This window comes from Oryctolagus cuniculus, chromosome 13 (genome assembly GCF_051225735.1).
Source record: "Oryctolagus cuniculus isolate XC-2025 breed Fujian yellow rabbit chromosome 13, ASM5122573v1, whole genome shotgun sequence".
In the NCBI taxonomy this organism is placed as follows: domain Eukaryota; kingdom Metazoa; phylum Chordata; class Mammalia; order Lagomorpha; family Leporidae; genus Oryctolagus; species Oryctolagus cuniculus.
This window is the reverse complement of record NC_142879.1, coordinates 107,469,879-107,492,114: the sequence shown is the minus strand read 5'-3', so window position 1 is coordinate 107,492,114 and position 22,236 is coordinate 107,469,879. Positions and strand designations below refer to the sequence as shown.

At 49.8% G+C, this 22,236-nt stretch overlaps 1 protein-coding gene and 1 pseudogene across 3 annotated transcripts in view; both read left to right on the top strand.

Moving 5' to 3' along the window:
- LOC149122845 (protein-L-histidine N-pros-methyltransferase CARNMT1 pseudogene) overlaps positions 1 to 6,642 on the top strand; it is a 78,441-nt pseudogene extending 71,799 nt beyond the window's left edge.
- Positions 1 to 22,236, top strand: part of KIAA1217 (KIAA1217 ortholog) — a 657,029-nt gene that overhangs the window by 71,380 nt on the left and 563,413 nt on the right. The window lies entirely within an intron of this gene.

Here is a 22,236-nt window from a genome sequence, read left to right as displayed (position 1 = left end):
AATGAATGAGAAGGCGTGAGGGGTCCTGTTGACCTTGACTCGGCTTTATTTTTAGGTAGAGATTCAGGAGTGATTTTTCATTCCTTCCCATCCTGCCCTGATTACTGCAAGTCCGTTTACCTTGCTGATGGCTTTCTATTTTTACGCTCACCGTCCTTGTGTTGTGCGCGGTGGGATGCCATTTTGCATTCCCCTCAATTAGGTAGTGAACGAACAGGATCTTCAGAGCAAACATCTGGGTGGGACTTGGGGGGTCACTCTTGGTGCTCACGTGGCCGTTTCTCTTCCTTTCCTCTGTGGTGTCTTTCCAGGGGTGGTGAATTTTTGCCAGCCTCGTTGTGTGCTTTTAGGGTTGCACCAACTGTCTTCACCCTTCTGAGGGAGTTGAATTTGCAATGCTGCTTTTGCTTGTTTGCCTACTCGTTGAAGATTGCAATCAACTCCTTTTTGGCTTTCATTGTACTTTTTCAAGTTACTGATTCGCTGGCTGCGTGTTATATAAATACAGCTTCGTGAGCACAATTTCTTTGGTTCCCAGGGTGCTTTTGTTTTTAACCCCTTCAGTTCTGCAGTGTCCCACCACACCCACAGCAGCTCAGCCCAGCGTGGCTAGGGTTTGTCCGGGGCACTGTGAGTGATATTTCCTTGCTCTAAGAAGCACACACAGTGTCACAGCTGGGCCCTCAGCAGGCTGTCTAGTGAGCCGCAGAGCAGAGGGAGAAGCTGCAAGACTTAGTGAACAGGAAAGCATTTTCGTGTTTTTTTTGTTTGTTTGTTTGTTTGTTTGTTTTTTTTTGATAGGCAGAGTGGACAGTGAGAGAGAGAGACAGAGAGAGAAAGGTCTTCCTTTGCCGTTGGTTCACCCTCCAATGGCCGCCGCTGCAGCCGGCGCACCGCGCTGATCCGATGGCAGGAGCCAGGAGCCAGGTGCTTCTCCTGGTCTCCCATGGGGTGCAGGGCCCAAGCACCTGGGCCATCCTCCACTGCACTCCCTGGCCACAGCAGAGAGCTGGCCTGGAAGAGGGGCTACCGGGACAGAATCCGGCACCCCGACCGGGACTAGAACCCGGTGTGCCGGCGCCGCAAGGTGGAGGATTAGCCTATTGAGCCACGGCGCCGGCTCTTTTTTTTTTTTTTTCGATTTTATTTATTTATTTGAGAGGTAGGGCTGCAGACAGGGAGAGACAGAGAAAGAGGTCTTCCACCTGCTGGTTCACTCCCCAGATGGCTGCATAGGCTGGAGCTGGGCTGCTCTGAAACCAGGAGCCAGGAGCTTCTTCCAGGTTTCCCACACAGACGCAGGGGTCCAAGTACTTGGGCGATCTTCTTCAGCTTTCCCAGGCCATAGCAGAGAGCTGAATTGGAAGTGGAGCAGCCGGGACTTGAACCTGCACCCATAGGGGATACCGGCACTGCAGGTGGTGGCTTTACCCATTGCCCCACAACACCAGCCTTTGAAAACACTTTCTACACAGGACAGGGACCTTGTACCAAGTTCAACAACTCCAGCAGGGGCAACTGCTGGCGACGCAGGGCCCCTCTGGCCCTTTGGGTGTGTGCTTTCGCGCTTCTGTTTGGCTTGTGTTCATTTTGGTGGCTTGGTGGCCAGGGTCATGTGCTTTCAAACCCTATTTTGTGTTTGCCCAAGTGCAAGACTCGTGGATTTGGAAAGGCCCACACCCTGGATGAAGGACCCGGAACGTCATGACCAGAAACGGGAAGGGGGCTGAGAAGCTACCCCTCAATACGGTTTCCCAAAGCAGAGAGGCGTGAGATGCAGTGCGTCACAGCAGGCAGCTCAGGTCACGCTCTCAGGTCTGAGCTACGCGCGCCAAACAAGGAGTTAGAAACGGCTGCTGAGACCACGCGCTGCCCAGAGAGCTGGCGAGGAGGCTGCTGTGGCTCTGGGGCCACAGGGAAAAACGTCGCCAGAGAGAAACTGGGATCCAGGCTCCTGCCCTGCAGATGTGTAGGATCTACCTGCTGCCTGCTGCCCCACTCTGCTCTGTTGAGAAATTCACACGAAACTGTCCTGGAACAGCTGTGCCTCTGGCCTAGACACACAACCCTTCCATTGCTGCTCTTCCCAAGAGAACCATAGCAAATGAGCCCACATTCCAAAAATACAGAGCATGGTGGGAATAGAGTGACAAAGAGAGACTTAGGAGACCCAACAAAGCAGAACTAGACGTGACAGAACAATCAGAGGGATCCAGCTGACGTGTGTTAGGACGCCCAAAGGGCAGAAGAAGAGGAGACAAACCATAGGTCAGGGATGCAGCTGCATCGGTAGTCTATAAATTAGAGTTACACCCATTTTTAAACGGAAAAGTTGTGAATACGTCAAACAGATGCATCTGAGAGACGCGCGAAGCCGGTGGGTTCGGAGACTCAGCACTGCACAGAAGTGAGACCTTCCCAACATGACAGTCAATGACATCCACATAAAAATCTCAGTATTTTTATAGAAATGGATCCATTGATTTCAAAATTTATATGAAGGTGGAAATGGACAGGATATCCAAGACCGTCTAAGAATGAAGCCGGAGGGTTTGTGCTGCCTGAAATCAACCTTTTTGTAGAGTTGCGGGAAGTGTGAGTGTGTTGGGGTGAGGAAGGCAGACATTCGGTGCAGTAGTCAGAGCTAAGAAGCCGACTCTGCACATCCAGTTACCTGGGGCACAGCCGGGTGCCACTGCAGTACCTCCCGGGCAGGATGCACCAGTCTTTGTGGAAGATTGCACTTAGACTCCCACGCATGCCAGATTCCAAGATGAACTCCAAGTCAGCCATAGATTAATATGGTATAAAAATAAAACTTCAGGGGCCGGCGCTGTGGAGTAGCAGGTGAAGCTGCTGCCAGCAGTGCCGGCATCCCATATGGGCGCTGGTTCAGGTCCTGGTTGCTCCACTTCCGATCCAGCTCTCTTTCCCAGGGACCTGGGAAAGCAGTGGAAGATGGCCCAAGTCCTTGGGCCCCTGCACCCATGTGGGAGACCCAGAAGAAGCTCCTGGCTCCTGGTTTTGGATTGGCCCAGCTTTGACCATTGAGGCCATTTGGGGAGTGAGCCAGCAGATGGAAGACCTCTCTCTCTGTCTCTTGACCGCTTGACCTCTTGACCTCTCTGTAACTCTGCCTTTCAAAATAAATACAGGCCAGCCCTGTGGCTCAATAGGCTAATCCTCCGCCTTGTGGCACCGGCACACCGGGTTCTAGTCCCGGTTGGGGCGCTGGATTCTGTCCCGGTTGCCCCTCTTCCAGGCCAGCTCTCTACTGTGGCCCGGGAGTGCAGTGGAGGATGGCCCAAGTCCTTGGTCCCTGCACCCCATGGGAGACCAGGAAAAGTACCTGGCTTCTGCCTTCGGATCAGCGCGATACACTGGCCGCAGCGCGCCAGCTGCAGTGTGCCGGCCGCGGCGGCCATTGGAGGGTGAACCAACGGCAAAAGGAAGACCTTTCTCTCTGTCTCTCTCAGTCCACTCTGCCTGTCAAAAAATATATATATATAAAAAATAAATTTCTTAAAGATGACCCTGGAAAAAACATCTTGATGAGATAGAAAAATGCCCTTAAACAGAACACACCCCCACACCCCCAGGAAAATACTACCAGAAAAGATGGATTGACTAGACCATTAAAATTAAGAACTTCCCTTCAGTCTCACCATTAAGAGAACCAAAAGTTTTGTGTGAGATGTTTGTGATACAGCTATCACTTGAGTGTATAAAATCTAAAATATATAAAGAAGTTCTACAAATCAATAAGAAAAAAAAGAAAATCCAATAATAGTTGGGCAAAAGACTTGAATAGGCATTTCCTAAAAGGGAACCAAGATATTCATTAAGTATACAAAATTGTGTCCAGTATTATTAGGGAAATGACATTAAAACTGCAATGAAATATACTGAACAGAACAGCTTAAGAAAATGTGATGCCAAGCGCTGGGGATGTGGAGAAGCAACTGGAACTTCCAGACATAATGTGGAGTGAAAAAAGTCAGGTGCAAAAGAGAGAAAGTGGATACACAGTTCATGCAGATGGATGATGGATTTCATACAGCAGTCAAGCACAGACGCGACTGATCTACAGTGGTGGACATGTGCATAGCCTGATGGGGGTGTTTCTGAGGTGCTGCAGTATTGTGTGTCTTGATCTGTGAGTCGGTGACAAGGTCATGTTCACTTTGCAAATATTCATATTGTGCTTTAATGATCAAGTTCTCAAACACAGAACACAGCCTTGCTGTGTGTGATTGTTGTGTATACAGTGTGTGTGTGTCTAGTATATGAACTGGGATCACATGCCCAACCATCCATTTCATAATGTTGTCTGGGATGGGAGGGGAGGGAGCCAGTGGACACTCAGCGTTGTCTGAAATGCCCCAGTCCCAATAAGGGAAAACACACAGCACAAGTTAACGTTGTGCTGAGATGTGTTTGTTCTTTCTAACATGATTTTCTGTTGGTTAGGTATATTTTAAACTTTTTTAAAAAGGCATTTGAGTGGCCAGCACTGTGACATAGCAGGTTAGGCTGCAGCCTGCAGTGCCACTGTCCCATATGGGCACTGGTTTCAGTCCTGGCTGCTCCACTTCCAATCCAGCTCCCTGCTGATATGCCTAGGAAAGCAGTGGAAGATGGTCCAAGTGCGTGGACCCCTGCGCCCTTGTAGGAGACCCAGAAGAAGCTGCTGGCTCCTGGCTTTGGATAAACCCAGTTCTGGTCAGTGTGGCCATTTTGAGAGTGAACCAACAGATGGAGAGCGCTCTCTCTCTCTCTCTCTCTCTGTGTGTGTGTATGTAACTCTTTCAGACAAATCTTTAAAAAGTACAGACATTTGCAGGGTAGGTATTTGGTGCACTGGTTCAGCCCACATCCCACATCAGATGCCTCAATTGAGTTCTGGCTCCTCTGCTTCTGATGCAGGTTCCTACTGATGTACTGGATCCTTGCCACCTACATGGGAGACCTGGCCGGAGTTCCAGGCTCCCAGCTTCAGCTGGCCCAGCGTCCAGCTTTGGCATAGCCCATCCCTGGCTATTACAGGTGTTTAAGAAGTGAACCAGTAGATAGGAGAGCTCTCTTTGTCCCTTTCTGCCTTTCAAATAAGTGAAATACATGAACTTTTTTTTAAGCTAATCCTTCAGCAAATCAGGGATAAGAATTGGAGGGGGTGGCTGATTTGGAGGCGGGACTTAGGGAATGGTTGTGCTACTCTAAGTGTGTGATGGTGAAGGCAGGGCCCAGTGAGTGGGTGGAACTTGAAGACCAGATGCCACAGAAGAGAATGGCAAGACCTTGGCCGTGGCTGGGTGGGGAGGTAAGCAGCAAACAGACTCAGAGGCATCCTGAGAGGATGCTGTGTCGTGCACTGTCCAGGACGTGCAATGGAGGACTAAAATATTGCTGAAAACTTCAGTTTGAAATATGAGCTGGACACGGAGTTTTTCTGTACGACCATTTGAAGTACCTACAAAGATGTGATTTGGTAGGCATGGGTATTAGGTGATGAAGTGACAGGTGACTGGTGACTAAAAGCCGGGGAGAAAGCAGTAGCCGTGGCCCTTCCGTGTTCTTTGTCATGTGGTGAGCAGAGTTCATAGTTTGTTTAATTAGGGTGCATATGCAAGGAATGTCGCTAGTGTGGGCTAGAGTTAATTCACGTGCATTGAACACCAGATGGTTATTTGTGTATTTGTCATTGTACTTAGCACACACCATAGTAGGAGCTCTCTACAGAGTTCACAGATGAAGTACTGAAAATAGTTGTTATTGCCCCCGTGGACTTCACAAACTCTGCTCCACTGAGATAAAATTGCCATTCCATACCATTCACTCATCTAAAGGACACAGTTCCTTGGTTTTCTTATATAGCTTAGAGCAGGTTTACATCCTGAGAAGCTTACTGTGAGTTGAAAACACCCCAAGTTGGAAATGTTTCGGGTGGGAAAGCAGAAAAGGGTGCCTGCTACCAGCCCATCATTAAAGAAATTTTAAAAAATTTTCCCAAAGAGAGATGGGACCCTCCTAACGCAACTATTCTGGTACCTGGTGCTGGACTGGGCAGAAACAGCTGTGCTAGGTTATGCTTGTCGGGGAAATGAATGGAGCGTTTAAGCTCTTTTCTTCCAACTTTGTACTCAACAGATGCTCTGCAATTAATCAGTACAAACGTTATCCCTGGATCCATCAGTTTAGCGATAACCGGAGATCGGCTGATCAGATTCGACCCATCTTCTTCCCTGATGTTGACTCCCCCTCCCGCCCAGTCTTCCTCCGGGTTCTAACTTTTCTGTGACTGTAGGAGATTTGTTCAGAATGCAGTACTGGGACTGTATTGCTACCTGATTCTTCATAGATGCAGCTCACAATGTAATTGATTATATTGATACAATATGGAAAATACTCAAGCCAGGTGGAATTTGGATAAATCTAGGGCCTCTTTTGCACCACTTTGAAAATCTGGCAAATGAACTTTCCATAGAATTGAGCTACAAGGATATAAAGAACGTCATTCCACAATATGGATCCCAAGTAGAGGTGTTGTAAGAATCTGTCTTGTCAACGTATCCTGTGGATGATCTATCTGTGATGAAATACTACTATGAATGTGTCTTGTTTGTGGTCCGTAAGCCACAATAATGGTCTTAAGTGACATTACTCAGAAAAAAGTCTAATAAGAAAAGGCTGAAATAAACAACTCAAAATCAGCTCTCAGTGATGACAGGACAACCTCAAATCCGTGGTGCCTTCTTGTTGCTAACAAAATTCAGAAATAGTGTCTGTTTTCTTAATATGTCTATTGCTTTTTCAGAAATATACTATGCCATGCAGAAATATACTATGCCATTACATAAGTAATATGGAGGAAATGTCGTCAAGTATGCTTTCCTTGAAGTTTAGGACTTGGGTGGAAAAATTCTGATCTCCAATGTCTTCTTGAAGCTGTATCCATTTCAAGTCTTACTGACTAATAGTATTGAAGTCTATACAATAATTCTCTCTCTCTCTCATATGTGTGTGTGTTACATTGGAGTCATTTTGGCAGAGTCTAAGGATCTGTTACTTCTATCTGTTGCTTCTATTTGGACCTAAGCAATCTATACATAAAAGATGTGGATTCTTGTATCATTCAAATTATTTTTGCTAGCTCAGTTGAACTTCGAGAAGCATCAAAAAATTTCATTTTCATGAGTTGCTAAATTTAATAGCATCACAAGTCTGTAAACTGCACTCGGGTAACTGAGAAGTCTTTTAGCCACACTAAACAACACTTGATGAACGCGTACTTGTCGCTCCCCGTCTTCGTGGAGGAACGACACAGGACCCTGCGCTGTTCTTTCGTCTGCTCGGCCCTCCCCGGGTTTGCTGCTGGTTCTTCCCGGGTTGGCTACCGACCCTTCCACCTCCGTGGAAGGGCGGTTCCCCCTGCCACATTCCCCACTTCCGCGGGGGAGCGGCACACCACCGGCCGGCTCTCTCGGGGGCTGCACAGGTGTTCCTTCAGATAGATGTTCCCCTTAGATGTTCCTGGTGCATGTTGTCTCTCTCCTCCTTTATAGTCCTCCTCCGCCAATCCCAACTCTGCTACCCACACGCCGAGCATGCTGCTCTCCTCCAATCAGGAGCAGGATCAGCTCCTGGAGGTCATCACTCAAGTTGGCAAGAGGCAGCTGCGTAGAAGCTGTTTTCTCCTCTCCCAGCGCCATATTGTGGGAGAGCAGATGCACAGAATAAGTCTTAATTCCAGTAACTTAGTCTAGTCCGGGTTGCTCCCCACAGTACTCATCATGGATCACTTTGAAATGTGTGAGAGCTCAATATTATAAATGAAGCACGAAGCTTCTCTAAAGGTGGTATTAGGAAACTGAGAAAATAAGAATAAAATCTGCCCATTTGGAATGTATCATTTCAAACTAAATGAATACAGAATTTGTCAGTGATTTTTACAATAATGCCTTTAGATTGTTTGGATTATGAAAACAAGGACTATTTCATTAAAACAATTAGATACTAGTAAAAACCATCACAATGGTATTAATGTAAGGAGATCTTGAATATGAAATCCAGGGATAAATTCCAGCCCATTGTCTGTGTCTTCAGTATTACATGCAGCAGAATTACCTTAACTTCAGATCAGCACCATTGTGTTCCCTGGTTGATGGAGCTTGAACAGTGTGTGCGGCTTTGAATTTCTGCCTCCAGCAGGTCTTTATTGGAGGGAGTTTTCCTTCTTCTTCTTATTTTTTAAATGTTCATTAATCCGTTTCCAGTAGCTTAAAAAGTAGAGATGACTAATGCTTTAACCTTTTCTTGGGGAGAAGGAGTAATTCTTGAATATTTCACAGAGTAGTGTGACTGCTTTAAAGGACCTCCGTGGCAATTTGGATTAGATGGACTTAATGTGCTGGTAGCATGATTGTCATGTTGTACTGGGAACACTCACTTGTAAATCTTTACAGCTTTGTTGTCCCTTAGCATAGGGAGTTACTGTTGGAGGTGGCATCTGACTGGTGGGGCTGGGGCTGTGTCTGCACACAGTGAGGAAGTTGTGTGATCTTCACTCCCACCATGCACAGCAGGGCTCCATGGAGCACATGGGACTTGTCAAATTAGGGAATTTTTTGAAAACTCTTTCTCATTTATGTGACCCTGAGTACCTGGCAGATGTTCGTTTGGTATGAATGAACTTGAAATTAAGGGGAAAATTTTTCTCTTAAATCTTAAAAGGAACAAAGTTTTGAAATACATCTGTTGAATGAAAAGGATTGCACGCTGTTTTTGAGTGATGTAGAACGGCTTTTTATTCATTGGCTAGCGTTTCTTTTTTACAACTTGTATCAAAACAGATGATCTCTGTTTTTCTCTCATAGGAAAAACAAGTTGGCACTGGTGGGCTAGTTTTATTAATTAAAATTGTTTTGCTATCAGGTGATTTCTTTAACAATGTTACTTCTATTTCAAAATTACATCATATTTTAGTTAATTCTGAAATAATTGATTTGCTTTTAATTTCTCACATCATGAATATTTTTAAATGTTTACATAAATTTGCATCTCATTTTCTTACAGCTTTTTCTAAACTTGAAAAGGTAGAATCAGTCACTATTAGAAGTGTCACTGGAGGAGGATTATTTAATCTTTCATTTCTCATGTTTAATCCTAGCTACTAAGGTTAGTGTGAGCCTGAAAATATTTTTCCCTTACATTAACTTTATACACAAAAAGTTTCAATTTTCATGAAGTGGGAGGAGATGATAAGTTACTGTGCTTGCTTTTTAAAAACATTATCTTTATTCTGAAATGATGCACATTTATATATGTTAATCAAGTGAACAAGATGGTATATACATACAACATTAAGAGAAACTCTACAAATCACAGTATGAACATTATGAAATGCATTGCATGAAATTTCCTGTATTTTTAATGTGTACGATGGATTTAGTTCTTGAATAGTAAAGTCCACCGATTGCTATGAAACTAAAAAAAAGGAAAATGCATCAGGTGCGTCTTGTCGCACAGCAGATTGGGCCACTGCGTGTGTCACCTGCACCCTGTACTCAGCGCTGGTTCAGGTCCCGGCTGCTCTGCTTTCAGTCCAGCTCCCTGGGAGGCAGCAGATGGTGGCTCAAGTGCGTGGGTTCCTGCCACTCGCCTGGGAGTCCTGGCTGGAGTTCCCGGCTCCCGGCTTTACCTGTGGTGGCCATTTTGGGGATGAAGCAGCATGTGGGACTCTCCTCTCTCTCCTTTGCCTCTGCCTTTCTCTTTCTCTCACTCTGCCTCGCAAATAAATAAGTAATTCTGGTAAATAAGAAAAGACGTTTTATCCTGCTGGCCCCGGGAGCATCCTAGCGTGGCAGCGCAGTGCCCTGCAGAGTTTGGGCTGCTTCCCACCCCTGCCTGGCGTCGTATCACCAGTCCAGGAAAAGATCAAGATTCGAAACCTGAAGTGTGTTTTCTCTAGAGTGTGTATTGCTCTTCCACCATTGTAAAGTTGAAAGAAAAAAAAAAAAACAGCTAAATCAAAACTCCATGATTCGGGGAGCATCTGTCTGTCCCCAGAGTTGTGTGGCCATCATGGCAATGCGTCCTGGAGCATCTTCCTCCCCGCCAAAGAGCAGCCCCCCACCACCTGGCTGTCACCCCCACTCTGCCCCGTGGTCCTCAGACCCCAGGACCAGCCAGCCACTGTTTTGTCTCTGTCTCTGTGGGTTTTCCTGCTCTGGATTTGTCATAGAGATGGAATCGTGCCTTGTGATATCTTCTCTCACTCGGCATGATGTTCCCAAGGGTCAGCCACGTGGTCGCCTGTGTCGGTCCTTCACGTCCATTTATGTCCATGGGGCAGACACGCGGATGTGTTTCATGGTGTCTGCTCATCAGTTGAGGCAGACACAGTGGCTGTATTTCTCATATCCATTCGTCAGTGGATGGATCGTTGAGTCGTTCCCAGAATGAACGTGTGTGCACCTGTTCTTGGGTCTGTACCTGAGGGTGGGCTTGGTGGGCCTTTATGCTTACTGTTTGAGGAGCTGCCACACGCTACTCCACATTGCCACCGGCTGCTTCTCCACTTCCCCCCAGCACCTGCTACCTGCCGCTCGGGCCGTGGCATCCCGGTGGGTACGAGGTGGTGTCATACTGTAGTTCTGGTTTGCGGTCCCCAGTGAGCCTGTCGCGTTGAGCGTCTTTCATGTATGTGTTGGCCGTTTGTGTCTTCTTTGGACAAATATCCATTCCTTTGCCTGCTTATAAAAAGTTGGATGTCTTTTTAACTTTTGAGTTGCAGTAGTTCCTTACATATTTGATATGCACATCTCTTGTATTTGCCTTGCAAAAATGTCTTCCGTTCTGTGTTTTCCAGTCCCTTTCTTGATGGCGTCCTTAGGAGCACAGGGTTTTGATGTTATTCATTTTAATTTTTTTTTGGCTGCTGGTTATCTTGGTGTGACATCTAAGAAATCATCACCTAATTCAATATCACATTCTGTTGGCTTTTTTTTTTATTTGAAAGATAGAGTTAGACAGTGAGAGAGAGAGAGACAGAGAGAAAGGTCTTCCTTCCGTTGGTTCACCCCACAAATGGCCACTATGGCTGGAGCTATGCCGGTCCGAAGCCAGGAGCCAGGTGCTTCCTCTGGGTCTCCCATGCAGGTGCAGGGCCCAAGCACTTGGGCATCCTCCACTGCCCTCCTGGGCCACAGCAGAGAGCTGGACTGGAAGAGGAGCAGCTGGGACAGAATCCGGTGCCCGACTGGGACTAGAACCCGGCGCCCACATGGGATGCCGGTGCCGCAGGCGGAGGATTAACCAAGTGAGCCACGGCACCTGCCCCTCCCTTGGCTTTTAACTTCATTTCTTTTTTTATTTTTTGCTTCCATAACTTTTTGTGTCGTTTGACTATTGTGTGCCTTGTATATTCCTGTGTGTATAACTTGCTCTGACTTTTCTCCCATTTTCCTCACAGTGATCTGTCTTGACATAAGATCTCGGTGTATAGTATGGCATTTCAAACAGCTCATGGAAAGTGAGGTTCAGTAGCAGTGTGCTTAGGTACAAGACAGTTCCAGCTTCGGTCAGTGCAGGCCCGGGAGGCCGCGGTGATGGCTTGAGTGAGTGGCTTCCTGCAACCCACGCGGGAGACCCGAGCTGAGTTCTGACCTCCTGGCTTCAGCCCCAGCCAGGGGTGTGGGGACATTTGCTGAGTTAATGAGCAGACGGGAACACTGCCTCGCTCTCTCCCCCTACCCCCACGCTTTACTTCTCAAATAAAATAATTAATAATACATATTTCCCCGAAACATTTTGAAGGCTCCCGATGGATTGATTTGATCCTGTTTCTCTCCTTTAAGATTTCACGGATCATTCCAGATGTGTAGGGAACGATCTCACAATGTGGCTGTGAATCCTTAACGATGCAGTTGATGTACCGGATACATTTAATGATTTCCATATTTATAAATTATTTTTGATATCATGGTATTATTCTTATGAAGGGCCAGTGAACACACGGATACACGTATCTGGGTCCAAATGCGTAACACCGGGGCTGGCGTTGTGTGGTGAGTTAACCATCACCCACTGTGATGCTGGCCTCTGTCTCAGAACAGAGCTTCGAGCCTTGCTGCTCTGTTTCCCCTCCAGCTCCCTGCGAATGTGCCTGCGAGAGCAGCATGTGATGGCCCAAAGGCTCGGGCCCCTGCACCCACAAGGGAGACCCAGATGCAGCTCCTGGCTCCTGGCTTCATCCGGGCCCAGCTCTGGCTGTTGAGGCCACTTGGGGAGTGAATGAGCAGATGGAAGACCTCTCTCTGTCACTCTGCCTTTCAAATACACAATTCTCATAAAGAGATATAAGCACTGGAAACTCTCCTTGGAATAGATTCTAGTGAAGACGTGGAATAACTTCCAATCCAGTTTTCAGGAAAGCTGTGCCGACGCACACTCTTCCTAGCGAGTGCCTGTTCTCACTGGGTCTCGGTCAGCTTGTCATTGCTACACGGGATGCCTGTGAGAGGCTGTGGGCAAAGGATGGAGGGTCTTCCTGAGCTCGCTGTGCTGGGGGCTCTGTCTAGGACTGGGTAGAGGCCACTGATTCCTCTGGGGCAGGCTTTCTCCCTGGCAGACTCGCACAGCAAGAGGCCCGGAGCACACACGTCCATCTCCACGTCTCTTTTATTTTTTTAAGATTTATTTTATTTATTTGAAAGACAGAGTTACAGAGAGAAGTAGAGACGGAGCGAGAGGTCTTCCATCTGCTGGTTCACTCCCCAGATGGCCAGTGCTGTGCTGATCTGAATCCAGGAGCCAGGAGCTTCTTTCCTTGCAGGTGCAGGGGCCCAGGGACTTGGACCATCTTCTACTGCCTTCCCAGGCCACAGCAGAGAGCTGGATTGGAAGAGGAGCAGCCAGGACTCAAACCAGCGCCCATATGGGATCCCAGTGCCTCAGGCCAGGGCTTTACCCGCTGCACCACAGCACCGGGCACCTCTATGTCTCTTTTAAAGCCCCCAGGGTTCCCTCATGGGGCCTCACCCCAGCGACCCATCCAATGTAATCACACCCTAGAGCCCCCACCTCTGGAGAGCGTACTTGGATCCTGTTCCCTCCCTCTCAGGGCCATTTGCACAGGACTCGGGGACTCAAGGACCTGAGTTTGGAGGCCGAATCCTGCTTAAGCATGGCACCTTGTGTCCTGACAGTAGGAGTCTTATTTCGGTGTGGTTTCATTGTTTCCCACCGAGCAGTAGCAGCATGGATGCTTGTGCCCTGCCCTGACTCACGGCTGAGACATCAGCTGTCTGCAGGCTGAGGCAGGACTTCCAGGTAGCCATCAAGCTGTCCCAGATTTCCATGACCTGGCGCTTCCTGGGGAAAGTGCAAAGCACTTAGCAGGTCATTAGCAGGTGCTTTTTAGAGGGCACTCTAGAAACAAAGCAAAAGGAAAACCTCCTAGCCTTAGTGTGTGAGCTGGTGGTGGTGTCTTTGGGGAAGAGTTGACAAACGGGCAATTCAAAGGCCATGGGAGGAGGGCTGGGGCCATGCTGCTGCGCACCACGCTGGGTCTGTCTCCTTGTGTGCAGGGCCCCAGCCCTCTCTTCCTAACAGCACAGACTCGAGCCAGGCGGGTCCACATGGGGACCCTGGTGCTCCTCCTTTCTGATTGGGCAGTCCCAGATCTGTCTTACTGGATGTGAAGCACTTAGTAGGACCATGCACATCTCAGCTTCTTAATAAATGTCAGCTGTTTCCATGACTGTTCGTGTCTGTAACCCCAACAGGACAGCAGGCACTGAGGTAGCCAGAAAATGTACTCAGTACAATATTTAAGTTTTTTTAAAAAAGATTTATTTATTATGTTGAAAGAGTTACACATCGGGGGCGGGGTGCAGAGGGAGGTCTTCCATCCTGTGGGTCACTCCCCAGATGGCCATAATGGCTGGGGCTGGGGCCAGGCCGAAGCCAAGGGCCAGGAGCTTCTTCCAGGTCTCCCACTTGGGCCGTCTTCCACTGCTTTCCAAGGTGCATTAGCAGGGAGCTGGATCAGAAGTGGAGCAGCTGGGACATGAATTGGTGCCCCTATGCAACGCTGGCACTGCAGGTGGTGGCTTTACCTCCTATGCCACATGCCAGCCCTATTTTTTTTTTTTAAGATTTACTTATTTATTTGAGAGAGAGAGCGAGAGAGAGCGAGCGAGCGAGCGAGCAAGCAAACGAGCTTTCATCTGCTGGTTCACTTCCCAAGTGGCCGCGATGGCCAGGGCTGGGCCAGACTGAAGCCAGGAGCCTCATCTGGGAAGCAGGGCCCCAACACTTGGACCTTCTTCCACTGCTTCCCCAGGCCTTTATCCAGGGAGCTGGACCGGCAGTGGGGAATCGAGGATATGAACAGGTGTCCATATGGGATGTTGCCATCACAAGTGGCAGCTATGCCAGCTCCAACATTTGAAAATTTTTAGAATAATTTATCTACTTATTTTAGAGCAAAGGAGAGGGGTCCTCTTTGCTGGTTCATTCCCCAAATGCCCGCGTGTCCTGGGCTGGGCATGCAGAGTCAGGAACTCGGTCTAGGTCTCTGATGTGGGTGGCAGGGACTCCGGTACCTGATCCTTCTCCTGCTGTCTCCAGGGTGCGCGTTAGCAGGCAGCTGGATCGCAAGGAGAGCCAGGACTTGAATCCTGGAATTCTGAAGAGGGGTGCACGTGTCTGAACCAGGGACATAACTGCTGGACCAAACACACACTCCGATTACTGAATACATTCTGGAGAGAAACCCTCAGAAGCGTGCGTGGAGGAAGTCTGCCCTTCTCCCGTGTGGTGGGCCGCTCACTGTCCTCCCTGTCAACACCGAGCCCTCGCATCTCAAGATCTTCCTACACTGCTATGCACTTGGGCTTCCTTGCCAAGATTTGACTGTGACATAGATCATTATTGGTAGCCTGTCAAGTGTCTGTCCTTGCAGGAACGGGCTTTAGTTCTGCCGTTTCAAGTCGCTGAGCAGATGACCAAAGGGGAACCAATCACTTAGAGTGCAGCTCAGATAAGCTGCCTGGGCTGGGTGTGAAGAAGCCAGTGCAGTCCAGGTCCGTGGCTCTGGGGGGGGGGGGATCCCCAGCTCGGTGCTTGTCAGGGGAGACTCACACTGGTGCTCGTGGAGCCCCTGAGCCCCCAGCCCCATCTGTCTCCGCTGAGCCGATGAGATGACGGATCCCAGGTGTCTTGAGACAAGCAAAGCTTTATAAACCTGAACCATCAGTGTCGGTGATGGCAGCGCAAGAGAAATATGAAGGAGTTAAAGTTGAGGCCGAAGCGTTTTTGAATCGTGCCGTAAGCTCTTCCAGCGAGACAGGTTGTTGGAGGTTTTGTGGCCCAGATCTCTCCCTTTATGAAAGATGAGTAAAGTCACTTCTCAAGATCACATTATTTAAAACCCAAGTCTCTTACCCCTCTGTGAAGATGGTAAAAATCAATAATTTAAACTGATCATGAAAGATGACATCATTTATCTTCACCATGCAAAGAAAATATAAACTGGCCCTCATGTATTTTATTTGACAGGGAGTCTGAGTGCATGTAAAAAATTGTATTTGTTTTCATTTTGTTTGAAAGGCAGAGACAGAGAGAGACAGGTCTTCCATCTGCCGGTTTGCTGCCCCGATGCCCACAACAGCCAGGGCTGGGCCAGGCCAACGCCAGGAGCCCAGTGACAGGGACCCACGTCCTTGAGTCACCACCTGCTGCCCACGGGTTGCTCGTTAGGAAGAAGCTGGGTCCAGAGCAACGGGCACTCCAATATGGGTGGTGGGCATCCAAAAGGGGCGCTTTAACCACTGTGCCACCTGCCTGCCCCGAGCGCACTGGCAATGCTGTGGTCCCAAGGTCAGCTTCAAAAATCGGAACTAAGAACTTGCAATTAAGTGGTCTTTATTGGAATCGATGGTTTTCGTGGTTTGAAATTCTTCGTGCTGCATAAGCAGAGTTGAAGCTAGACCTCCACGTTCAGCCTCTGTTTGCCCCACAGCCCCTTCCTTTGGGAGAAAGGTTCTGTCCGCCCTGGCGGCTGATTTACACAGAAATTAATAAAAGTTGGGGCGGACTCGTGGGGGCTCCCTGTGTTATTCCTTAAAGCTAAACCATATCCCCGAAGCAGAACACTAAGCGAATTATTGCTTGGTAACCGGCACCGGCGTTCCCGGAGCTCCAAAGGCTCCGTGTGCACAATACTGGATGACGATTTGAAAACACAAGAGCCAGCGCTAGCTTGCAAGTTTCCATTCTTGCAAGCCTTGCTTGGGCCTCAGGAAGAGCTGTTTCTTGCCCTCACCCTTGGGTGACGCACTAAGGGACGCACTAAGCAACCTGGGAGTGAGGAGTTGTAGTTCGTAGGGAGCCTCTAGACAGTGCCCCAGGCTCGCCTCCTGGTTTGCAGGGCAGTGGACACGTGGCTGCAGGTGACGGTTTCTGTCCCGTTTGCTGCTGACTGGAGGAGCCTGGATGGGAGGAAGGCGGTGGGAATTGGCTGTTGGGGGCTGTTCTGTAGGGAGCAGAGCAGGACACGTGGAGATTCTGGACGAGAAACAAAGTGACAGGGAGGGAGGAAGCCAAAGGATGGGTGTGTTTTCCCGGGCTACGGTGTACACGGCCGTCCCTGCTGCTGCAAACTGGGCTGCGGACTGCACAGGTGCCTGGCGCCCTCCCTGGTACCCGTCAGCGCTGGGCAGCACGAGGACTTTGTGCCCTTGCAGACAAGACCAAGTGGGAGTTCTCAGAGCCCCCCGTGAGGCTGTTGTATAACACGGGCTTTAAATGATTGGAAGTCGCGTTAATTGGTCTCACCTGGGGGATTTGCGCTGTCTTCATTCCCCCCCGGCTCGCTCAGAAGGCTGGCGCACGGGGCCTCTCGCCGGCAGCTGTGACAGGCTGATAAGCCAGGCTGATGTGCACACTGGAAGCATTCATCCAGAAGAATTTGTTAAGTCATTTCTCAGCGGCTGTGGTTCTTAGGGAAACATAGCCAAGAATGACGGAAGCCTTCCCGTGCGCTCCGCCTTGCTTGACCGGGATGCCTGAGCCGAGGTGTGCATCTCTGAAGCGCTGCTTCTTCCAAACACGATCGCAGAAATCCAGGAGGCTCTGCACACTCTGTAAAGCCGACGTGAGGACACAAGAAGCTTCCGGAATCCCCAGGGTCCCCATCACAGGGGTAATGGATTGTGAAAACTGCAGACTGACCGAGATGTCCTCAGTATCAACAGATAGGATACGGGAGGCGAGAGCCCCGGGCACAGGTGTGGTGCGTGGACTTGGGCTGCAGTGTTGGGATGGTTAGGAAGGACAGCTGTTGTAACTCGATCCAAACCCAGGTGACTGGCTCCAACGTGAAGAGCATCCTGCCTGTATCTGAAACCTGAGTGTTGAGGAGCTCCTGGCTCTGTTTTCCGGCTTCCCCTTCCTAAGGAAGGGAGGCTGCCCTGTCTTCATCTAGGTGGTTTGGGACTAGGGACCCAAAGGCACGGCTTCCTGCGATGCGGGCAGAAACCACGCCTGTGCCTGCCCGCAGCGGCCCCCGGCTCCTTGGTTCCTGTCTGCTCACGACACCCACAGCCAGAGTCAGCCAGTCAGGGAGCGGGCAGGGCTCGGTTGCCTTGGTGATGGCTTGGTCCTGGCTGGAGAGAGTGCGGGGCGGGTGCAAGGGCTGGTGGACCTCTTCCAAGCTCTTGACAGATGCCATGGCCTGGTGACTGCTTTCTTGCCCTGAGAGGGATCTTCTGATACCCGGGGATTATTTTGCAGTGAGTAATATCAATAAAGCAGAGATATGAGCTTATAATGGTTGCATCCTAATAAAATATTCCTTCCATACTAAATGTGTTTAAAAAATGGTTATCATTATGCTGGTTCGTAGTCCCTTATCTGTATAAATCATGCTGCTCCATTTTAATATTTGGATCATTTGCATATTATTAAAGCAGTCTTTAAATTCATTAAGAAGGCAGTTGGAGGGGTGGGGGAGCAGGCTGCAGTGGGGAAAAGGATTCTGGGTGCAATTCGTCCCCATTCTCTCCTCCTTACTTGGTTATAGAAGTCCCATTCTGGAGGGCTCATGGCCACTGCGATTAGAAAACAGAACTGCAGGGTCTGAGTCCCTTGCAGTCAGGTGGGGCTCCCTGGCCAGGTTCTAGCTAAGGTGATGTGAACACAAGGGTTGAATGGAACCTTGGGACTTCCATTAGCTCTTCTTACAAGTGGGCTGTGGCCTTCCTCCCCATCGTCTTCCTGCCTGAAGGTGGAGGGGATGGAGGCAGCCCAGGATGCACCCCCAGCCCGATGCAGCCGGGGACCTGCGGGGCTGCAGGAGCGGGGATTCAGCACCAAGATGCCCCTTGAACCTGATGCAGCTGGGAGCGAGTGGAGCTGCAGGAGAGGGCAGGAGGGCCCCTGGCAGCTGGGAGGCAGCTCCACCCTGGAGTGCTGTGCTGGGCTGCTGGACTTCTGTAGGGTGCAGAAATAGAAATGTTGTTCTCATGGAAGCCACTGTTCCTTGGGAATCCTCAACTGTATCCAGCCATGTACTGTGTATCAACATAATGCTGGGGTTGGTGCTGTGGCATAGTAGGCTAAGCCTCCACCTGCAGTGCCAGCATCCCACATGGGTGCCAGTTTGAGTCCCAGCTGCTCCACTTCTGATCCAGCTCTCTGCTGTGGCCTGGGAAAGCAGTGGAAGATGGCCCAAGTGCTTGGGCCCCTGCACCTGTGTGGGAGACCTGGAGAAAGCTCCTGGCTCCAGACTTTGGCTCTGTCCTGTTCTGGCTATTGCAGCCATTTAAGGAGGGAACCAGTAGAGGAAAACCTTTCTCTGTAAATCTACCTCTCAAATAAATAAAATCTAAAACAAATAAACAAACAAACTGTGTGCAAAACACATGATCCAAGTGGGAAAATCATGAAGCAAAAGTTTTGCAACCAGATTCAAGCAGATGCTTTGGTTGTAGCTTCAGGATGCTAAAGTCAGCTCGTCCTGAGGGTTTAACAGCTCCTGTGTTGCTGGACTGAACTTCTGGACCTCGTTTCTCCCTGGCAGGAGTGTCCCACCTTCCGACTGTCTAAGGCCAGTGAAATCATTCGGCCTGATACTGCCACGGCAACTGCAGGTGACACCTGGAATTCAGTAAATCCGTAGCAGGCTGGGTTTCAAGTGGATGAGTGTGTATGGTATGGCTGTGATAAATACCAAAATGACCCTTGGCAGAAAGCAAGCCCCCACCCCTGTGTGTTGTGTGGAGCCCTGAGAAGCGTGTGGAGGTGCTTCAAAAAGTCCGTGGAAAAATGGAAGAGAAAGTATGAGTGTATGTTGGGTGAGGGCCAGCGTTGTGGCACAGTGGGCTATGCCGCTGTCCGCAATGTTGGCATCCCGTACTATAGCACCGGTTCGAGTCCCGGCTGCTCCACTTCCAATCCAGCTCCATGGTAATGTGTCTAGCAAAGAGCAGAAGGTGAGCCAAGTGCTTGGGTCTCTGCCACCCCCATGGGAGACCCACGTGCAGTTCCTGGCTACTGGCTCAGCCCTGGCCGACATGGCTGTTTGGGGAATGAACCAATGGATGGCAGATCTGTCTCCCTCTTTCTCTCTGCCACTCTGCTTTTCAAATAAATAAATAAATCTTTAAGGATGTAATTTAAGGTACAGAAGTGTTTTCACAATACATGGAAAATGTACATGATGAAAAGAATGCAAATGGGTCACAAAATTTTGTTCTGCTCCCAAAGAAACCAACGCGTATAATTCCAGATTTCCATGAAGTTTCTGTGGGACGCTCACGCTGGCCTGGTGGCTCAGGAGCGTGGGCTCTGCCTCCCGCCTCATTGTCCTGGGGCTGTGCTCTCTGGCAGGCGACCGTCACCTCCATTTCTCCCCCTCGTAAAGTAAAAATTCTGGACTCCGTCTCCCCACCTCTCATCCCTGCAGGCGACCCATGTGCGAAACTGCTGTTGCCTTTTAAAACCAGAAGCCAGTTCTGGGCCCCAGTCAGACACGCAGATGTACGTGAGCAGATACGTACGCAGTGCCCGACGGGTGCGGGGCAGGGAGGCTTTGTTCTGCCGAGGGCCATCTGGAGATTTAGCATAGCGACTGCCAGCTGCGCACGATCATCACCTTGAACGTGAGCCCGTGTAGGCTTGCTCAGTGTCCAGTCCCACCTGCTGGTGCCTGGGCACCCTGGGAGACATTCATTCCACATTTCATGAAAAGGGACGTGTGTGTGTGTCTGTGTGTGGACTCTTTGTTTTTTGACAGGCAGAGTTAGAGAGAGCGAAAGGCCTTCCTTCCGTTGGTTCACCCCCCAAATGGCTGTCACGGCCGGCGCTGCACTGATCTGAAGCCAGGAGCCAGGTGCTTCTCCTGGTCTCCCATGGGGTGCAGGGCCCAAGCACTTGGGCCATCCTCCACTGCACTCCCGGGCCACAGCAGAGAGCTGGCCTGGAAGAGGGGCAACTGGGACAGAATCCGGCGCCCCGACTGGGACTAGAACCCGGGGTGCTGGCGCCGTAGGCGGAGGATTAGCCAAGTGAGCCACGGCACTGGTGCCTGTGTGCAGACTCTCTGTGTCCATGGGTATCCATGTGTGTCCTTGTGCATCTGTGTTTCTGTGTGTACCCATGTGTGTGTGTGTCCATGCATGTGTGGATCTGTGCCTGGGTATTCATGCATGTATGTGTGTCTGTGTGTCTGTGTCTGCATTTGTCTCTGTGTCCATGCATGTGTCTGTGTCTACATGTGTATCTGTGGATGTGTGTGTGTCTATGTCCATGTTTGTGTGTGTATATGTGTGTAAATGTCCTCAGATGTGTGTGTCTGTGTACATTCATGTACATGCCCATGGGTATGTATGTCTATATCCGTGTGTCTATGTATGCACATGTGTGTGTCCATGGATGTGTGTGAATCTGTGTGCTTGTCTGCATCTGTGTCTCTGTGTCCCGGTATTTCTGTGTGTGTGTGTGTGTCTGCATGTCTGTGTATATACATGTATGTCTCATGTCTCTGTGTATCCATGTATGTATGTATATGTGTCTCTGTGTCTGTCTGCATATCTGTATGTGTCTGCATGTTTGTATGTCCGTGTGTGTGTGTCTGTGCATGTCTGTATGTGTCTGTATGTATGTGCATGTCTGTGCATATGTGTGTGTGTCTGTGTGTATCTGCATATCTGTATGTGTCTGTGTATCTATATGTCTGTATGTCCATGTGTGTGTGTCTGTGCATGTCTGTGTGTATCCGTGTGTATCTGCATATCTGTATGTGTCCATGTGTGTGGGTGAGTCTGTGCATGTCTGTGTGGTGTGTGTCTGTGCATGTCTGTGTGTATCCGTGTGTATCTGCGTATCTGTATGTGTCCATGTGTGTGGGTGAGTCTGTGCTTGTCTGTGTATGTCCATGTATGTATGTATATGTGTCTGTCTGCATATCTGTATGTGTCTATGTGTGTGTGTGTGTCTGTGCATGTCTCTGTGTGTCCGTGTGTGTGTGTGTGTGTGTGTGTTGGTGGATTAGGGTCACAAACGCCCCGTCCCAGAACACTGAGTGACCGGTGTCTCTGCTGCCTCGTGCCCACCTTGTTCCTTAGCTCCCAGGCTCTGCGTACTCGGCTGACGGAGCCCGTGCTGTGGCTCGTGGAGCTGCCCTGACTGATGGAGCCCGCGCTGTGGCTCGTGGAGCTGCCCTGACTTCCAGCAGTTTTATTGAGAGCCGTGAGATAGAGTTCCGCTCCGTTAGTGCCCGTCGCAGACCAACCTGCCGGCCGAGATGGAGCCTGCCACCTTGCTCCCGTGAGCATGACCCGTGCTTCCGCTCGCTGGGAAAGCCACGGAGCCGTGAGGGCAAAACCTTTTGTCCCGGATGCCCAGGTGTTGAGGATCAGCTGGGACTGTAGAATGAGATTTCCTGGAGTTCTGATGCAGGGTTTTCGGGACGTGTTAGGTGGTGGGGGTGGTACCCTCGAGACACCACTCTGGTAGTGGTCAAGAGGCAGGGCAGGGGGCAGCCGGGCTGGCTGGAGCCCCGTGCAGGAGGCAGCTGTGAGAGGGGCGGGCCCAGGGCTTGCCTCCCCGCCACTCTTCTTCTGTCCTGGATTTCTTATTGGCATGAACCGCCCCCCACCCCGCCCCCCTTAGGCCCCGTGTGTGTTTGGAGAATGGGAGGAGCTTGGGTAAGACTGCACATCTGGTGGGCAT